The sequence below is a fragment of the Mya arenaria genome, chromosome 6 (assembly GCF_026914265.1).
Source record: "Mya arenaria isolate MELC-2E11 chromosome 6, ASM2691426v1".
NCBI lineage: Eukaryota > Metazoa > Mollusca > Bivalvia > Myida > Myidae > Mya > Mya arenaria.
This window is the reverse complement of record NC_069127.1, coordinates 75,246,166-75,264,321: the sequence shown is the minus strand read 5'-3', so window position 1 is coordinate 75,264,321 and position 18,156 is coordinate 75,246,166. Positions and strand designations below refer to the sequence as shown.

At 36.7% G+C, this 18,156-nt stretch overlaps 1 long non-coding RNA gene across 1 annotated transcript; it reads right to left on the bottom strand.

The window, feature by feature from the left end:
- Window positions 1-14,903: 14,903 nt before the first annotated feature.
- LOC128239205 (uncharacterized) lies at window positions 14,904-17,666 on the bottom strand. Its single transcript, XR_008261838.1, has 4 exons — window positions 16,129-17,666; window positions 15,667-15,844; window positions 15,415-15,478; window positions 14,904-15,193 (listed from the first exon to the last, which is right to left on the bottom strand). It is a non-coding gene; the product is annotated as an uncharacterized LOC128239205 (long non-coding RNA).
- Between the last annotated feature and the right edge of the window lie 490 nt (window positions 17,667-18,156).

Below are 18,156 nucleotides of genomic sequence, written 5' to 3'. Positions count from 1 at the left end.
GCTGGACACGTCGGTGTTGTCATAAGATAACCATGCTGTAGTTGTTTCTATCTATGAAAACATACATGACCGAAAGGCAAAAATAAACATTTATAAGACCTATGGAATATCTGTCCTTATACCATATGATATCATACATTGAACTTCCTACTCATTTTAGTTCCGGTTACCCATAGTTGCGTTTTTGTATATAAGTATAGAGAAAGAGAGAGAGAGGCCATGAATAATGTTAAAACAGTTTCAGTGCTAGTCATTTCGAAAGAGTGACTATCCATTATTAATTTATAGTCTGTAAGTATTGCTGGTAACATTCCGTAGAGGACCGTAAATCCGAACGTAAAATCCTCACGAATAGATGTGAGGAGTAACCCTGACTACCAATCCTGAGTTTGTGGGTTCAATTCCTACCTGCGCACGAGATTTTGTTCTCTAGTTTTTATCTAAACCATTTGCAACTTGGACGCTTTTCCGGACTCAAGTGTTCTATCCAACCCGCCCTTTACACTGAGTCCCCTTTCGATAGAGCTCTTCGATCATACCATAACGTTTAACTATTTTGAATTACAGGAAAAATAGCATGCAACACTTTAAACGAATGTGATTTTATTTCTATTCAATTTCCGAATTCATAGGAATGTATTATGGTAATCATTGTCATATTTTAAAAGGTATTGTTTGCAATAGTTTAGATCCTAGCTAAACTCATCTCAGCGGCTTGATAGTAGTAGTACTACACACGAAAAACTCTGTTAAAGTAATGTTTGTTTATAAAAAAAATAAAAGCAGAACAAAACTTTAAGTTTAACAAGAACGTCCAAGCGCGAACACCAAGTCGACAATTAATAAATCAGAGTTGAGGGCCTTGATAAGTTTGCACGTCATTGTCTCTGGCAACATGTTATTTTTTTTTGAAAATCTCGAACGGGTGTTTAGTTATGGCCAAGCTTTAAGACTTTCACTCAGACGACGCCGAGGACAATTATACTAAGTTCATAACAATATAATATTCTATATACTTAAAAAATACAACTACATGTAATCGTCAGTTTCTGGGATTCAAACAACCGATTTTTTTAGCAACACTTACGCTACTTATTGCGCTAAGCCAACGTTCTCAACACGTCTATACTGACGCAACCTATAATAATTAGATATCAGAAAACCCACAGAGCCTTTATTGAGAGGAACATGCGTATTACAAATGCCCGAAGAAGACCAAGGAGCTGCATTACACAACTCTAATCAGAAGACTGAAATAATGTGCCCCTGTTACATGGGATCCACACACTTAGCCAACACCAGGAAGCTGGATAATCCAACGGTGATAAGCCCGCATGATCCCCGCAGACTACCAGAAGCGTGACCGCAATGATTAGCCATCTTCAGAGTATTCCACTGCAGGATATAAGACCACAGACCACAGATCGGGGTCATTATGACTTACAAGGTTGAACACCAATTGGATGATATCCCCGATAGCTTGCTTACTATCATAGTTTCAACTAGCCATGAAACGATCTTTTCTGTACCATATGCTCGAACGTTGGCATTCCAGAAAGCGTCCTTTCAGATACTTTCCCACTGTAGAATAGGCTTCCCCAAGCAGTTTTGAACTATCCTACCATTGACAAATATAAGAACGAATAGAATGTTGACGTCCTTGCACCTACACTACCCATACGAGTACACGCGCGGGTGTGATGTATCGGAACTGGGACCAATAACAAATCCTACTCCCAGATCGGAAGAAAAAAAGACCAGTCGGATCTCGCTTCTATAAAATGTTAACTTTTCCCTAAAACAATATCGTCTCCGGAGATACAACGACAACCGAAGATTAAAGAGTGTGTCGTAGGTTAATGTTTACGGACAATACTAGCTAAATAATATTGTTGATAAGATGTTCAGTACAGGCTTACCGGTACATTAGTCATATCATGATATAGAAAACCGCAATAGACCTCTCAAAACCACTAACAATCTTTCGGTAATTTTACAATTGCATATTTAACTTTTTGCAACGATATGGAACGGAAAGTTCTACATTCAAATTCCCCTCGAGCAGAACTTACCAAAGTTAACATCCAGTCAAAGCGGGCCTCCCCGGCTTTATGCGATCACGAAATAAGTGGATGTGGCCAGCTTATATACCAACACACAATAATTTCTCTTTAAATACTTAAACATGTGCACTCGTGATCCACGTTTCTATAACAAGTGGTTCTCATTAATTTTTTCCCACAAAAGTTAAAATGTACATGTAAGAGGGGAGATCTAGAATAACTGACGTAGACGTTCGTCACACTGAACAAATACTTAAGTTCTAGTAAGCACTAAGTTATGTTGCATACCAAAGCGTAATTTTTAAGCTATATGACTCATATACCGTCACCAATATAAAGGTTAAAGGTAGCTAAAAACGATCTAAGGGCGTTTTTGTTGATACCAAACAATCAAAATAATGCCCTGACAGTGGCGTAGCTATATATAGGCCTTGTAGGCCTGGGCCTATACTTTTTTTCTTAAAATGACAAAATTTAAGTAAACCAAAACTGCAACAAGAGGGCCAAGATGGCCCTATATCGCTCACCCGAGGAAAACTTTGTGCTATAGACTTGTTGATCATTAAAGGGCAGTAGCAGGGATTTGGCTTCTCTGATGTATTATGCCCATTCACATTCTCATCAAATTTTGGATGATTGGACAAATGCTTAAAAAGTAATTGATAGGACAAGGGCAATTTTAGGTATTTTCTATAATTAAAGCGCGGATAACTACAGCAATTTTGCTAATTATCAAACACCTTCATACACATTCTGACCAATTTTGGCTATGATTGGAAAGAAGGGATCAAAAGTAATTGATCGGACTACATACTGGATGATGCCTGTCTGTCCTTCCATACACCGTAGGTGGAACTATTATATGTCCAGTTTTTTTAAACAGGCGTGTAAAACATGACAAATATGTATTTGTTTAAAAAGATACAAAGGGCTATAACTCTTACAATATTTATGTTGGATTAATATAACTCATCACAAAAAAATCACAATTTACTGTGAATAAGTTCATGAAGTTTGAAGTTGGTACTTTCAATGATTTTAAACAATAAAATAACAATAACAAAACAGATGACACATATTTGAACTTGACTTAAAAATATCAAAACAACCTTCCTGACAAATTTCCAGGATATTTGGGCTGAAAATTTTAACTCTAGAGTGTTAACAAGGTTTTTCTATATTTGGGCTCTGTGACCTAGTTTTTGACCCAAGATGACCCATATTCGAACTTGGGCTAGAAATCAACAAAACAACATCACTGACAAATTTCCAGGATATTTGGGCTGAAAATGTTACCTCTAGAGTGTTAACAAGGTTTTTCCATATTTGGGCTCTGTGGCCTAGTTTTTGACCCCAGATGACCCATATTCGAACTTGAGCGGGAAATTATCGAAACAGCCTTTCTGACAAATTTCTAGGATATTTAGGCTGAAAATGTTAACTCTAGAGTGTAAACAAGTTTTTTTTCCATATTTGGGCTCTGTGACCTAGTTTTTTTTTACCCCAGATGACCCATATTCGAATTTTAGCTAGAAATCATTGAACTAACCTTTCTGACAAATTTCCAGGATATTTGGGCTGAAAATGTTACCTCTAGAGTGTAAACAAGGTGTTTTCCATATTTGGGCTCTGTGACCTAGTATTTTTACCCCAGATGACCCATATTCGAATTTTAGCTAGAAATCATTGAACTAACCTTTCCGATAAATTTCCAGGATATTTGGGTTGAAAATGTTACCTCTAGAGTGTTAACAAGATTTTTCTATTTTTGGGTCATGTGACCTAGTTTTTCATCCCAGATGACCCATATTCGAACTTGAGCTAGAAATCATCGAAACAACCTGACTGATAAATTTCCAGGATATTTGGGCTGAAAATGTTACCTCTAGAGTGTTAACAAGGTTTTTCCATATTTGGACTCTGTGACCTAGTTTCTAATCCCAGATGACCCAAATTCGACCTTTCTGACAAATTTCCAGGATATTTGGACTGAAAAAAATAGCCTCTACAGGATAAAACATATTTTTCTATTTTTTGGTCATGTGACTTACTTTTTCATACCAGATGACCCATATTCAAACACGTCCGAGTAATGACTGGGACAAACATCCTGACCAAATTTCGTGACAATTGAGGCAAAATGTGACCACTAGAATGCTTACAAACTAAATGTGGACGGACGACAGACGACGGACGACGGACATCCATTTATCCTAGTAGCTTACCCTCAGCCTATGGCTAAGGTGAGCTAATAAAAACTAATAGCTGCTCAAACATTTTGAACAACTCAAACGTTTATCTTATTACATGTATTACCAAAACAAGTTTGGTGTTTATTGCTTGATTTTATTGTAATCATTGCATATATAATTAAGTGTGTGTAATGTGCATGTAAATGGATGTAATTGTGCTTTTTTTCGCCTGGAATGCTCCGAAATCGCATCATTTGGCTTCTTATTTTGAAAGAAATCTTGTGTGTGTGGTGTGTGTGTGTGGGGGGGGGGGCGGAGTCATATCCCCATATCCCCCAAATCACCTAGAACCATCGGGCCTACAAGTTTTTTTAGGCCTAGCTACGCCCCTGGTCCATGTGAACATTCAGTGTATTTCTGCTTACCAGGGGGTCCAACGTGTTTTGTGTTTTCCGAATTTTAAGTCAGGGAACTGTGTGATGCGGAATAAAATGGCGGTGTTCGAAGACATTTTGGTGTTTTTGGAGGATATTTTCACCTGGTAAGTTAATTTTATCACTTTTCACTTTTCTCGTAATATGAGAACACCTACACAGAGGCCACACGTGTAAGCTTCTTTCAGGGTTTTTTTCTTGAGGCATTAACCAAAAAGTTATTGAATGAATAAGCTGAACAATTGCTTCTTCACAAAGTGGAAATAGAAAATTGCTTGATTTGAAACTGTGTTTTTTTATTTAAAGGGCACCATTCCTGGACCAATTCTAGCTATTTTCATTGATCTTTTGTTGATCTTTTGCATATTTGTTTTCTTTTCGACGGTTAGTGCACATACATGGGCACTACACGGTAGATTTTTCTATGTAAAACACATTTCATGTTGGGCGAGGAAGTTTTTTTATATGCTGAATCAGAAAAGTGTGCGTTAATAGAAGTTTAATTAAGACATGAGGTGTAAGACATGTTATAATTTATAACAAAATGCAATTTGTTACCAATAAGAACGTACCTCGTATTTATTATGCAAAATAACCTACCAGATACACTTGTTTACTTTGCATAACAAATACGCGGTACGTTCTTATTAAATAACAAATTTCCTTTTGTTTCAAAACTTAACCTGTCTAACAGCTCGTGTCTTAATTCCACTTTTATTAGCACACGCTTATTCTGATTCTGCATCACACAAAAACTGCATATAACTTCCTCGCCCAACATAAAAGGTGTTTAAACATAGAAATATTGGCCGTATAGTGCCCATGTAAGTGCACTTACCGTCGAAACGAAAAAACAATATGTAAAATATCAATGAAAAATAGAAAGAATAGGTACACGAATGGTGCACTTTTACTAAAACACAGTTTAAAGTCAAGCAATTTTCCATTTTCACTTTGTAAACAAGCAATCGTTCAGCTTATACATTCAATAACCTTTTTGTTAATGCCTCTAGTAAGATAGGTTAAAAAACTGAGAGAAGCTCACACTTGTGGCCTCAGGGTAGGCGTACGTATATAACAAGAAAGGTGATAAAACTTACTTACCAGGTGAAAATATCCCCCCCAACACACCAAAATGTCTTCGAACACTGCCAATTTATTCCGCATCACACTTTTCCCTCACTTAAACTTCGGAAAACATAAAACTCGTTGGACCCCCTGCGCGCGAAATAAAATCTCAACATTGGTGCTACTAACATATGCACCCCGTGATTACTCCCGTATAAATGCTGGACTACAATGGAACATTTATAGAAATCACACCACCCCTTTTAAATGTGTATACAATAAGGGTTCCATATCGAAAATGTATATATAAATAAGAATATTGGTTTTGTGGGGCCTTAAAGTTAAAGAAAATCAATAAAAAAAATCTGTTTTTTTGTCGGATCATTGAAGTACAATGTTGTTTTTTGTGCATCAATCAAGTGTAAAACTATATCGTTTCCCAAAATATCTCACTAGGGGACACTGTCATTACGTATATAGTGTTAACGGGGCGATGGAGATGGATTTTACGTACAGCTTGATAAAAAGTATCGTGTATCCTTCAATAAGATGTTGACCACATTACTGTATGTAGCTTGACGTACATTACAGTCTACAAATAGAACTGAATGTGCTCTGTAAAAACCGTATTACGAAAGTTACTCACCACACAATATATAACCGCCTCTGGATAACCCACACACACTATCTGAACGACGGAAAATTTCAAAATCCTAGGTTGGGAATCCAGCGAATCACTTTTATAGCTGATCAGGAAAGATTTGCTTGGGATTCTCTGTTTGAGCTCAACCTGGGATTCCACGGCTTCTTTTCAATGCGCTGTATGTTAAAATTCGATAATATTTCATGAGATTTTAATTTGCTATATGGTCGCAACCCATCCTTTCTTAAAACCAGAACACACCGAGACGAACACTATAGACAAAGTTCAACTTGCTAGGCCATTTTGATCTTTATATCTAGATGGACATTTCTACGATTTGCTATTATGGAAGTTTACTGCCTTTCACTTTGATCCATTTTAACACTTGATACAATCGAGCGCCGATCGTAATTTGTTCAAGCCTTGTAGTGTATATTTCATTCAGCAGTACTGTATAATCAAAACTCTGAAAATGCTCAGACACTTGGGGAATGGTAATGCACCATTCAATTGTAACCACGGCCCCAAGGTCCGGGGAATAGCCGGTTCTTTGACTTTCGGTCCAGCCTAGCCCGGGTAAAATCCCCTCCCTGCGGGGACGAACCTATGGTAAAATCCCTGCCAAATGCCCCCGCACCCAAGGTCCATTCCTCGCTATATATATTTTGCGCGAAGACAAAACCACCGCATTCACCCGGCACTGCGGGGACACCTGACAGGTCAAAACACGGCCCATTGTCCCGCCTATACCCGGTATACCCCCGGACTGGGGGGGGGGGTGGGGGTGGGGGTGTTGTGTGTGGTTACAATTGACTAGTGCATTACTGCATTTAAACGGTGAGCGAAACAGGAGTTCATGGGGGGGGGGGTAAACTAGTTTATGGATAATGGCAATGGAGGATCAAGTAAAACAAACCATTCAAACAGATAAACTAACTTCAAGTACTCAACGACCGATAATAGTATCATTATAACGCACAATACGCAAGGCTGGACAAAAAACACTGGCTAACTTGGACAACACAACTGTCAAAATATTGCAAACAAAAACACGTACACCGATTCACACATCTGATTAAAGTTGTTCTAATATCAATTAAAATGCTACTTTTTGACGATAATGATCAATACATGCCTAATTGTTCAAAGTTACCACATGTTATATAATTTCTGCAAACCTGCAACCGACGCGTTTAACATCCAGTCAGAGTGGGTTCCCCGCGATACTATCACGCATATATACAATGTACATCTTTTATACCTCTTTTTAGATTTTCTTTAAATAGTTGTACTTGAATGATGTTGTAGGGATGATTTGTGAATTCTTCAAACTATTATTGACATGAACTATCAAGCTGTGCTATGCAGATGGACGAGTGCATAACGATGGATTGCATGGTAATACGAGAGGATGATTTAAAGATCACTTTTAAGTCAATGGTTAAAAAATATTCAAGAAAAATGGGTTCTAAGGAAAAAGGAACGAGTAAAGCATTCGGTATACGCACCATAATGAACAGTTCTTTTTTTAGAAATAAAAATGATAAGTTGGTGCAATTACTTGCAGATTTCAACTCTACTCAGCATTAACGTCATATATATCATTATAAAGACACATGAAAATAGTTACAGACGGACAATACACATATAGGCATAATAAAATACAGTGACAACTACATGGAAAAGCTTAGTAGTCAAGCAATGAAAACAAATCCTTGTTGTGGACACACGACAAGGACCCAAACGACACACGTAAAACACCCCAACTAATATGTAGCATTCTCGTACACCCGAGTGATGATGCTATTGGTACCTCACTTAGATTTATAATTATCAAACCTCTGATGAGTGAGAATGATATGTAGTTGAATCAATTCGTTTTCTTTGCAAGATTTATGTAAAGTACAAAAAACAAAACAAAAACACATTTTTTATAGGTTGGTCGTTGGTGGGGAAGCACTTGTTATTTATTTCAGGCATTTTTTCAAAGCAGTGTTATGAACTAAAATGTCATATATACATATAGCATATGTTTTCATTTATCACCGGCGATGATATCATCATCATCATCATCATCATCATCATCATCATCATCATCATCATCATCATCATCATCATCATCATCAATCAATCATCATCATCATCATCATCATCATCATCATCATCACATCATCATCATCATCATCATCATCATCACCATCATCGTCATTCGATTTATGGTCAGTAGTATTTTTCGCTGAAATGTGAAAAGTCACCATCAGATTGATTTTCTTGGAAACGTTGGTTTTTAATCAAGTACATATAAAAAAACTAAATCTGGTTCATAACGAGTAAATGAAAAGAAGAAAGCATTTACTGAATACATCCTAATCGATTTTCACTTGTACTGAATTCGAGTCGAACATTGAATGAACATATTTCTAGACCAAAAATATACCAAGGTGAACTGAAAAATGCAACGGTAGAACAGGGAAGAAAACACTGCTTCAAAACTCCTAACTTTGTTAAAATAATTAAATTAAATTAAACTCTTATCGTCAATTACAAGAATTTCTTTAACAGATTGGGTACGATTTAATACCTAATAAGAGAATTCATCATATCTTAACAGGCAGCAAAATTCCAACATCACATGATGGATATGATTACCAGGTTGTGCACCAAAACTGTGAATATCACCGTTCTTAGACATTCAAAATCTCTTTATCTGTGACCTATCATTGAAAACATAATCAAACCAATGGAACTTGATGACGACAGAGATGACTTCATAAGATCATAAGATCACTTTATAATACTGTTAAGATATTACCTTGGACTATTTTGAAAAACAATTGAATGATATGTCATACATCACCGAGAAAGGATATGGACATGAATGGGACTATTGTATTTATACAATGGTTAACTTTATGAATGACTATCTTAGTCAAGATATGTGTCAGGATATAGCAACTTCATTCTTGTTTTCGTCCTGTATACATTCAGTTTTGGTATCCCATAGTTTCATAGGTACAAGATGAGACAACATGACACATATAGTAACTACTTGGGGTATTTTTATGGGTGGATCATGGGAGTAACCACACAAGCAGACTTACTTATGCGTTGTTCAGGTTTGGTCTTCCATGGCTCTAGAGTTCAGACCATATGTTTTAGTTCCAATGTATTGTCGAACACACTATTTCGTGTTGATACTGCGACAGCCAATTTACATATATGAAAATGTTGAACTAAAGCAACGATTATATAATTGAAACTTCAGAGACACTCCAAGTAGCAAAACACTAAAAGAATACTCCCGTTTAAGGGCACAGTTCTTACACCTGACAGACACGAAATGACATATAACAACACATACAGACCACACATCCCTCAATATTTCATTGTTGGTTTATGCACCAGTCAATTGTAACCACGGCCCCCACCCAGGTCCGGGGAATAGCAGGGACTTTGACTTTCGGTCCAGCCAACCACGGGTAAAATCCCCGCCTTGCGGATACGAACTTATGGTAAAATCCCTGCCAAATGCCCCCACACCCCAGGGACCCTATGTAAGGCCAATTCCACGCTATAATTTGCGCGAAGACAAAACCACCGCATTCACTCGGCACTGCGGGGCCACCTGGAAGGTCAAACACGACCCATTTTCCCGCCTATCCCCGGTATACCCCCGGACTGGGGAGGGGGGCTGGTTACAGTTGACTAGTGCATTACTGCATTCAAACGGTGAGCGAAACAGGAGTTCATGGCGGGGAGTAAAGATTTAGTTTATGGACAACCTGCCACACTAGTCCCAACATTGCTCAATAATTGAAAAAATATCAACAGGCTAGCAGCCAGTATCAACTTGAAGGCAATGTAGGATAAAGTAAAACAAACCATACAAATAGATAAACTAACTTCAAGTACTCAACGACCGATAATAATATCATTATAACGCACAATAAGCAAGGCTGGATAAAAAAAAACACTTGTCAACTTGGACAACACAACTGTCAAAATATTGCAAACAAAAACACGTACACCGATTCACACATCTGATTCAAGTTGTTCTAATATCAATTAAAATGCTACTTTTTGACGATAATGATCAATACATGCCTGATTGTTCAAAGTTACCACATGTTATATAATTTCTGCAAACCTGCAACCGACGCGTTAAACATCCAGTCAGAGTGGGCTTCCCGCGATACTATCACGCATATTTACAATGTACATCTTTTATACTTCTTTTTAGTTTTTCTTTAAATAGTTGTACTTGGGATCCTTTTGGAAAATGATTTGTTTCTATTAATAGACTGACACAGAAACTAATGAATATTCAACATGTTTGCAGAAGAAAGAAACCCTGGTTACAATATCGCTATGAAGGTTCAAAATGTAAAACACACCACTACAAAAGTAAGGTTTCACTTCCACTGATTCTTCTTAAGGTCTTTCTTCATCATAACTGATACGGACTCCGCATAAAAGTATTTGAAATAAAATAACCCGCCAACCGGCCTTCTCAATATGTGTCCAAATAGGGTCCCATATTCAATATATTATTAATACAAGTGCTTTTCGGTGGTCCGAAGGTAAAGGCATATAAATATTTTTCAGTAGCTTATTCACTGTTAACTTTTCGATCGTTTTGATAGACTTTAAAATAGCTATTGTGTATATTGGAAGGCGTATATTTGTTGAAAGCAATATACCTTTATGTATTATGCCGCGATTTCTTAACTAAAATGATGCATTATGTTGAATTATTGGTGTCAAAAATATGAACAATGCTTGCTTTATTTTTATGTGTTTTTTTCTTGTCAATGAAGAGAACCATTTAATATCAATAATCATCATTCCAAATCTTTTTATAAGATCGAATTAAACGGCAACAAGCAACTATACTAATACATTAACTTATTCATTCGTTTAATAGCATGTAACAAATATGAAGTGTATACCAATACAGGGATGGTGAAGTGGGTTATAAGATAGAAATATAGACGCCATAGGGCGTTTTCAAAATGTATGTTTATCATGTAGGCTTGTATCTTATTTGCTGAAGATCATAACTTCCTTTAATAGAATTATCATTCGCTGTGTCTATAATTAGAATACTTCAAATGCACCTAATGCCTTTATTCACTCGCTACCCACTTATTCCTGTTGAATCCTGTATACTGGGATATATGTAAACTGCTAAACCATTATCCTGCGCATTATAATAAAACTATCTTTAAAATGTTAACACGGTTCGGAAGATGCCTATCATAATCTATCTGTTACAGGTCAGTGGAGTGAGATTTGAAAGAACATAGAATATAAGCCCATTTGTGAGTTTTAAACAGCAGTCATTTTAGCTAGTCTGTTTTTCGAACAAAGTTGAAGTATATTAATTTCATATACAGCCACATTAAAAGCCGGCAAAACAGCAGCCACACTTATTCCCTTTTAGGGCTAGAGTTTGGGAAAGTAAAATACTTGAATATTGCTGTCAAGTTTAAACGACAAAGCTTATCACTAAACTGAAACTTCCAGTGATTCAGAGAATTATTGTAATAGACAAAAACGCACGGCGGGCGATCACAATAGCTCACAATGATCGCTGGTGGTCAGACTGGCGTTTTCTAAAAGGGCCATAACAATGAGACATAAGCTGAATGCTTGTTGTCTTCACAGGACAACACACAAGAAAACAACTAAATATTGAAGTAAGCTTTCTGTTTTAAGAAACAGTGTCATTGTTCTCGAATCGAATGGTCCTACATCCACACAGTCACCAAATAGTTTTTGAGCCAAATGAAATGTTGTAAAGTTTGTATTGAAGTATGAAAGGAAACGACGGTTTTTGAAAACGTTAAGTGAATTCCTGAAATGTTTTCACTGACCCGCTATGGCCCTTACCATTGACTTCTAGTGCTTTCAGTTATGAAACCGTTAGTAAGACATTAACATGCTTGTAACTAACGCAAAACATTTAACATATGACTGTAAATTACATTTAACGTAATTGCCTTGTGTAGTTCTTGGTATACAATATCAAGTGATGAACACAATGTGCGCATTTCTGGTAATTTCCTGTATTTCGTTTAGTGTAAACAGTTTTGCCTTGTATCAGTATCGCCAGTCCATCGTTTATAAAGAAGTCAAGGCTTATACATGTATTTAGACACGTTACTATTATGGTTCGAACTATTTTGAGCGCTAGAAAATGGTTAATGATTCATCTTTTTCATTCCAAAAGTATTCTCTTTAAAGAAATTGTGATTTCTCTTAAAATAAAAAAAATGCAGTTTGTACTAAGTTAGTTCGGAAGCAAACTATAAAAACATACTTCAATGAAGATTTTAAACTTATTTAATGGGCATTGATAATTTCCTGTTTGCAGTACATACTAGGCCCATATTCTATTCAAATTTGAATTTTCCATCTATAATCTACGTTATGCACCAGTCAATTGTAACCACGCCCCCCTGGTCCGGGTGTATACCTGGGATAGCCAGGGAAATAGGCCTTGTTTTTACCTTTCAGGTGGCCCCGCAGTGCCGGGTGAATGCGGTGGTTTTGTTTTTGCGCAAAATATAACGGGGAATTTGCCTTACTTAGGTTCCCTGGGTTGCGGGGGCATTTGGCGGGGATTTGACCATCAGTTCGTACCCGCAGGGCAGTGATTTTACCCGGGGTTGGCTGGACCGGAAGTCAAAGTCCCCGCTATTCCCCGAACCTGGGGGGCCGTGGTTACAATTGACTGGTGCATTAGTACATGGCCAGAAGGGCATATCCATATGGAAAATGGAATGTCAATTGCATTTAACGCACTTTACTTTATTTTCACACACTTTATTAACTTTTTCATGAACTCACCGTGAATGGTTATGCATAGGATTAGTAGTATTAGTAGCAAACTTTGTATCCCTCCAAAATAGACACAAAAAGTAACGTATTTTAAAATGGTTATACTTATTGTAGCGACCTACGTAGTCGAGGCAAAACTTCCTTAAAAGTAAGGGAAGATGTTGAAATACAGCGAACACCCAGTTGAACATTTAACGGTGTATAGTGTATTCTTATAACTTCAAATCATTGACATCAAACACATGTATAGTCATCAGATAACAGTTTAAGTTGCATGGGCTCTCACGTTTTTTTATATTTGGTAACAATTAACTATCTTTTGTTAAAACAACTTGTTATTTATGTAAGGTCAAACTACTACGCATTATCGAATTTACGTACGGTCATCCTACTAGATCAATAGATCAGATTAAACTAGCTATTCGACATCAAAAGTCCAGCTTAAACATACTGGTGTAACCTAACCCAAACGAGCTATCCGAACTAGGAATTCAAGCTGCTGATCTCCAAAGGAACGCTGTTTATATAGAGAACGGGAGATGCCCACGTGTTCAAAACTGACCAATGGCGGCCGGACCGGTCAAACGTCCAACCAATCAATGGAGGACTGGTGAAACGCTGACCAATACATCGATCCGAGATGCCAAGATAAGCTCCGCCCCCTTAGATATTGTAACTATGCGCCCCAAGCGTAAATTCAAAATGGCGGCTCACGCGCTGCTACGATAGCATCAGAATCCGATTCTCTCGCGAAGATTTCGGACAATATATCAGTTAAATATTTACCAGATCAAGCCAAATTATCGGGAAAGGTGTAAGAAAAGGGATTAAATTACTTTCTACAAGGTTATATTCATGACATTAAAGTTTTGGAAGAGGAAATATCTGCCATGTTACCGCGAGATGCTGGCCTTCAATGAGAAAAAACGACAAGCATCATATGTTAAGTGTCGATGTGGAGAGGGATTCCTTACGATATAGGTATTGCTCATGAAAACCAGGGTATGTGAATTTCCAATTGTATTTAACAAATGTTATTATACTAGTAGTTTTATTCTTAAATATACATTGTGAATTATAAGCAATTTTGGATCGCCATGTCTTTTACATTTCATGCCATAATACGGAATGCGAAAAAAATATTTTCAAGTCGTCGATTAGAAAAAGAAGTAAGATACTGTATGTTGTATTTCAATTTATTGGTTTTCATATTTCTAGTTACTGCCTCGTTTTAGACATTTAACATCTGGAAAGTCAAATGATACTTCATGGGTCAGTGTAGGATAAACACATGCCAATTTCACAGCATGATATCATGCTTTTGTTTTGATAACTTGTCAACAATCTCTGTTTTCCTGTTTTTATATAGATTGAGCGGTCATTGTTCACACGTGGTTGGCTTAATCAAGTCACTTCAGGAACTCAAGTTGCACAACTTCACCCATGTTCCTGATCAACAAAGTTACACAAGTATTCCCCAACAATGGAATGTGCCCAAGGGATCAAAGATCAAGCCAGTTCCAGTGAACCAAGTCATAGTAGCACAGTCGAAAAAGGAAACCTGTCCTTTGCCAGATAGATACACAGACCAAGTTTACAAATTTTAAATCTAATTAAATAAATGAACTACAAACACACAATTCACTTTACAATGCTTTATTACAAACATGAATAAACTAACAGTTATTCAATTATATCAAAGAAGCAGAAATAAAATCATATGATTCCTGTATAATATTTAAACAAATTTTAACTATTGCTTCTATGAGCAGAACTATATCGACATTTACAGTTTGTTTAAATTCCCACCAGTTGCTTTAAAATCTGAATTTCACAACACTTTGATGAAAGTGCAGACTGTTATTCTTCAACTTGGACTTCTTTTTGTGACAACTGTTCTTTTAGGGAAGCATTTTGAGCGGTAAGTGCAAGCATCCAAAGGTGACGTCCCTGAAAATAAATGCATAATAAATTTTACATTTAAGACAAGATGTTTAAACCTGACTCCTACCATTTCTCAAGAGTGTGAGAATACCTCTGTTTGAAATGCAGCACCTATTGATTTACCGAAAGAGTTCACACCGTTAAATACCACACAACCTGTGAAGACCCAAGTAAAACAGAAATGACAACAAGATCATAGGCATTGTTAGAGTGTTGGTTTCACTTACATGGACATTCGGTCTGTGTTTCTTCTCCTGGTACAGTGTCTGCAGGATCCTGGACCAGTTTTCTCTGAAAGAAATTATTATTATCTTGATATATTTATATGCAAATTTACACACAAAAAAACTGTGTAATTTCCGTGTAATAATGTTTTCTTCAGTTCTTTTGAGTGTTCTTTTCTGTAACATACAAAATACTTGTATTAAAATATATGTAACTATAATGCTTTTGTTTTGTATTGAAAAAGGAACACGCACAGGCATGTGATATCTTGTATTAAATGCATACACTTGCATTTTGTGTATAAATGCTGCCATAAGTTTCCTTTCCAAGTGACCGCTTTGTGGGGAGTTTTCTTGAAGATGTTATTCTCCAGCCATCAGCTGATGGTGGGTCAGGATACACTTTAGATGGTCCATTTCCTCCATGAAAGTGCTTAAATATGCATAATAGTAAAATATAATTAGTGTGACAAGACTCCACAATGCCAGTCAGTAACATATTATACATATTATACAATAAAACAGTAGTTTAAACTTGACACATTCATAACCTGATGGAAACTGTCAACTAGCATGATCTCCATATGGAGGTCAATATTTAGGACACAAGAAAGTAAACAAAATAAACATTTGGCATGATTTGCAGAATTCAGAATTATAATTGAAATGATTGTATTTCGATCGTTTTACGATAAAACCAAATTTTAATTTATTAACCTTCGAGCAGACATCTTCGTGCTTGTTTATCCTGTTGACATTCAGTTTCTCTTGTGGCCGTCCACAGGCTTTAATCCAGCATTTGCCCTTCTCAATATCGGATTATAGGTCGGAAATCGTTTAAATCGGCCTCCATTTAGTCCCTCCGGATACCTTAATCTGCATAACATATTCCCCATCCGCATCGTTTAACCATTTTCACAAATCAGTCTTAAAACTTCAATAAAATGTCCGGTTGTAAACAGTTATCGCTGCTGTGTTTGTGGGTAAAGATGGCGGACGGGACTCGGTGAATAATTTGCAGCTTTCTCATTGGTCAATAATGATTAGTTTGATTGACAGGTCGGATCGATGTATCAACGGAGGACCGGAGGACCGCTCTGACAGAACAGAAGGACCTGTAGGGCGGTACTCACAGTGCCCACCGGGCGGTCCGGCAGCCATGACAGTTTATTCACAATAATACAACTTAAAGACATAAAATCAAGCAGTAACGAAGTGGCTCAAAATAAAAATGATTATCATAGGACAACTATTAATAAATAATGTTTATCTAATTACGAATATGATTAAACAGTTATACTAATCAGTTCAAATACATTCAACACGTATATGTATAAGGTGGGTGGAGAACCCTCCTTGTATGTACATAGCAACAGGAATAAAATGATTGGATGGAATTTAAACAGGCATGACCTTAGGTAAGTGCAAATTTATAAAACATATCATAGTCTTTAAATATATCTCAGAATTGTATATTAGTTCCTAAGAAAGATGGCAAGTAAATGTCCATCTTACAAGATACCTATTTATTCAAGAGTCTTATTCAGTGGGCTTGCTATGAATAACTTCTAATATTGTCTTGTTCTATACAGTTGTATGTTGTATTTAAAAACTGATTTTTGGTAAAAGCATGTTAACATATCTGAACATTACAATGTAGGAACAACATTCAAGTGCGTCTTGTCCACATTTAACATCCGGACCTCCAGCTACTGGACATACTATGCGTGTGTCCACTTTTCCTGAAAGTGTTTTAAAGTTTTCGCTCATAGATTGCGATAACAGGTTATACGATTTGTAGCATGTGACCAGGGTACAGGTAATATTTGCCAGAGGGAGGACATGCAGCACTTTTCTAGAACTTGACAGTTATTGTTCCCAGTGATTACAGTAAGTGTTCCGGCTACTGGATTTGTTCCTGTATAATCGATTGCATTATACTAATGCATTACTTTGACAAAAGGTGTTGTCTCATGCAAATCCGTCTGTACGTCTGCATTAAATTTAAAATCTTGTAAGGAACCTATATTCTAGTAATATGTAAATCCAAGTAGAAATATGTATAATTAGTATTGTGCAAAACTCCTTGAGTAATATCCATGAGTTATACAACACTGTCGATATGTTCATATGGCACTTCAGATTTCACTTAATGTTTGAACATCGGCAGAGACAGTGAGATTAAACAAATAGTATTTTGACAGAGATAGAATTGAATTAAGTGATTAAAAAGACCCGATCTTTATATGTTTATAATATTATCTTATATATATACCTGTCGAAAAACGTCTGCCCCTTTCTATGCAACAGATATGGACAGGCATCTTGGAGAAAAATGTGTTTCCCAAGGGTATTCCCTGTCCGGAGCAATCCACAGAGCATTGCAGCCGAAACATCGCAGTCGAACAACCTGAAATTATTGATTATCTTTAATGTAAATTATTTCTCAACATTATGTTTTACTGATATTCACCATGTTGTATAGCAGCAGGATACAAAACGTCTTTACCCAATTTCCCGCAATTTTCTCTGAAGAATCCTGCCTTAGCGTGCTGTGCATATATCGCATCGGTCATCATTTCTTACCATTTGTTTTTATCAACCATTTCAGGATATCTTTCAACGGCATGGATCACCCAAGGATTCCATAGAACGTCTTTGCAGGGTCTGGTAAGTATGTCGTCTTTAAAACGATGCCTTTTAAACAAATGTTTAAAATCATTGCATTTCTTATGGCAGCTCGAA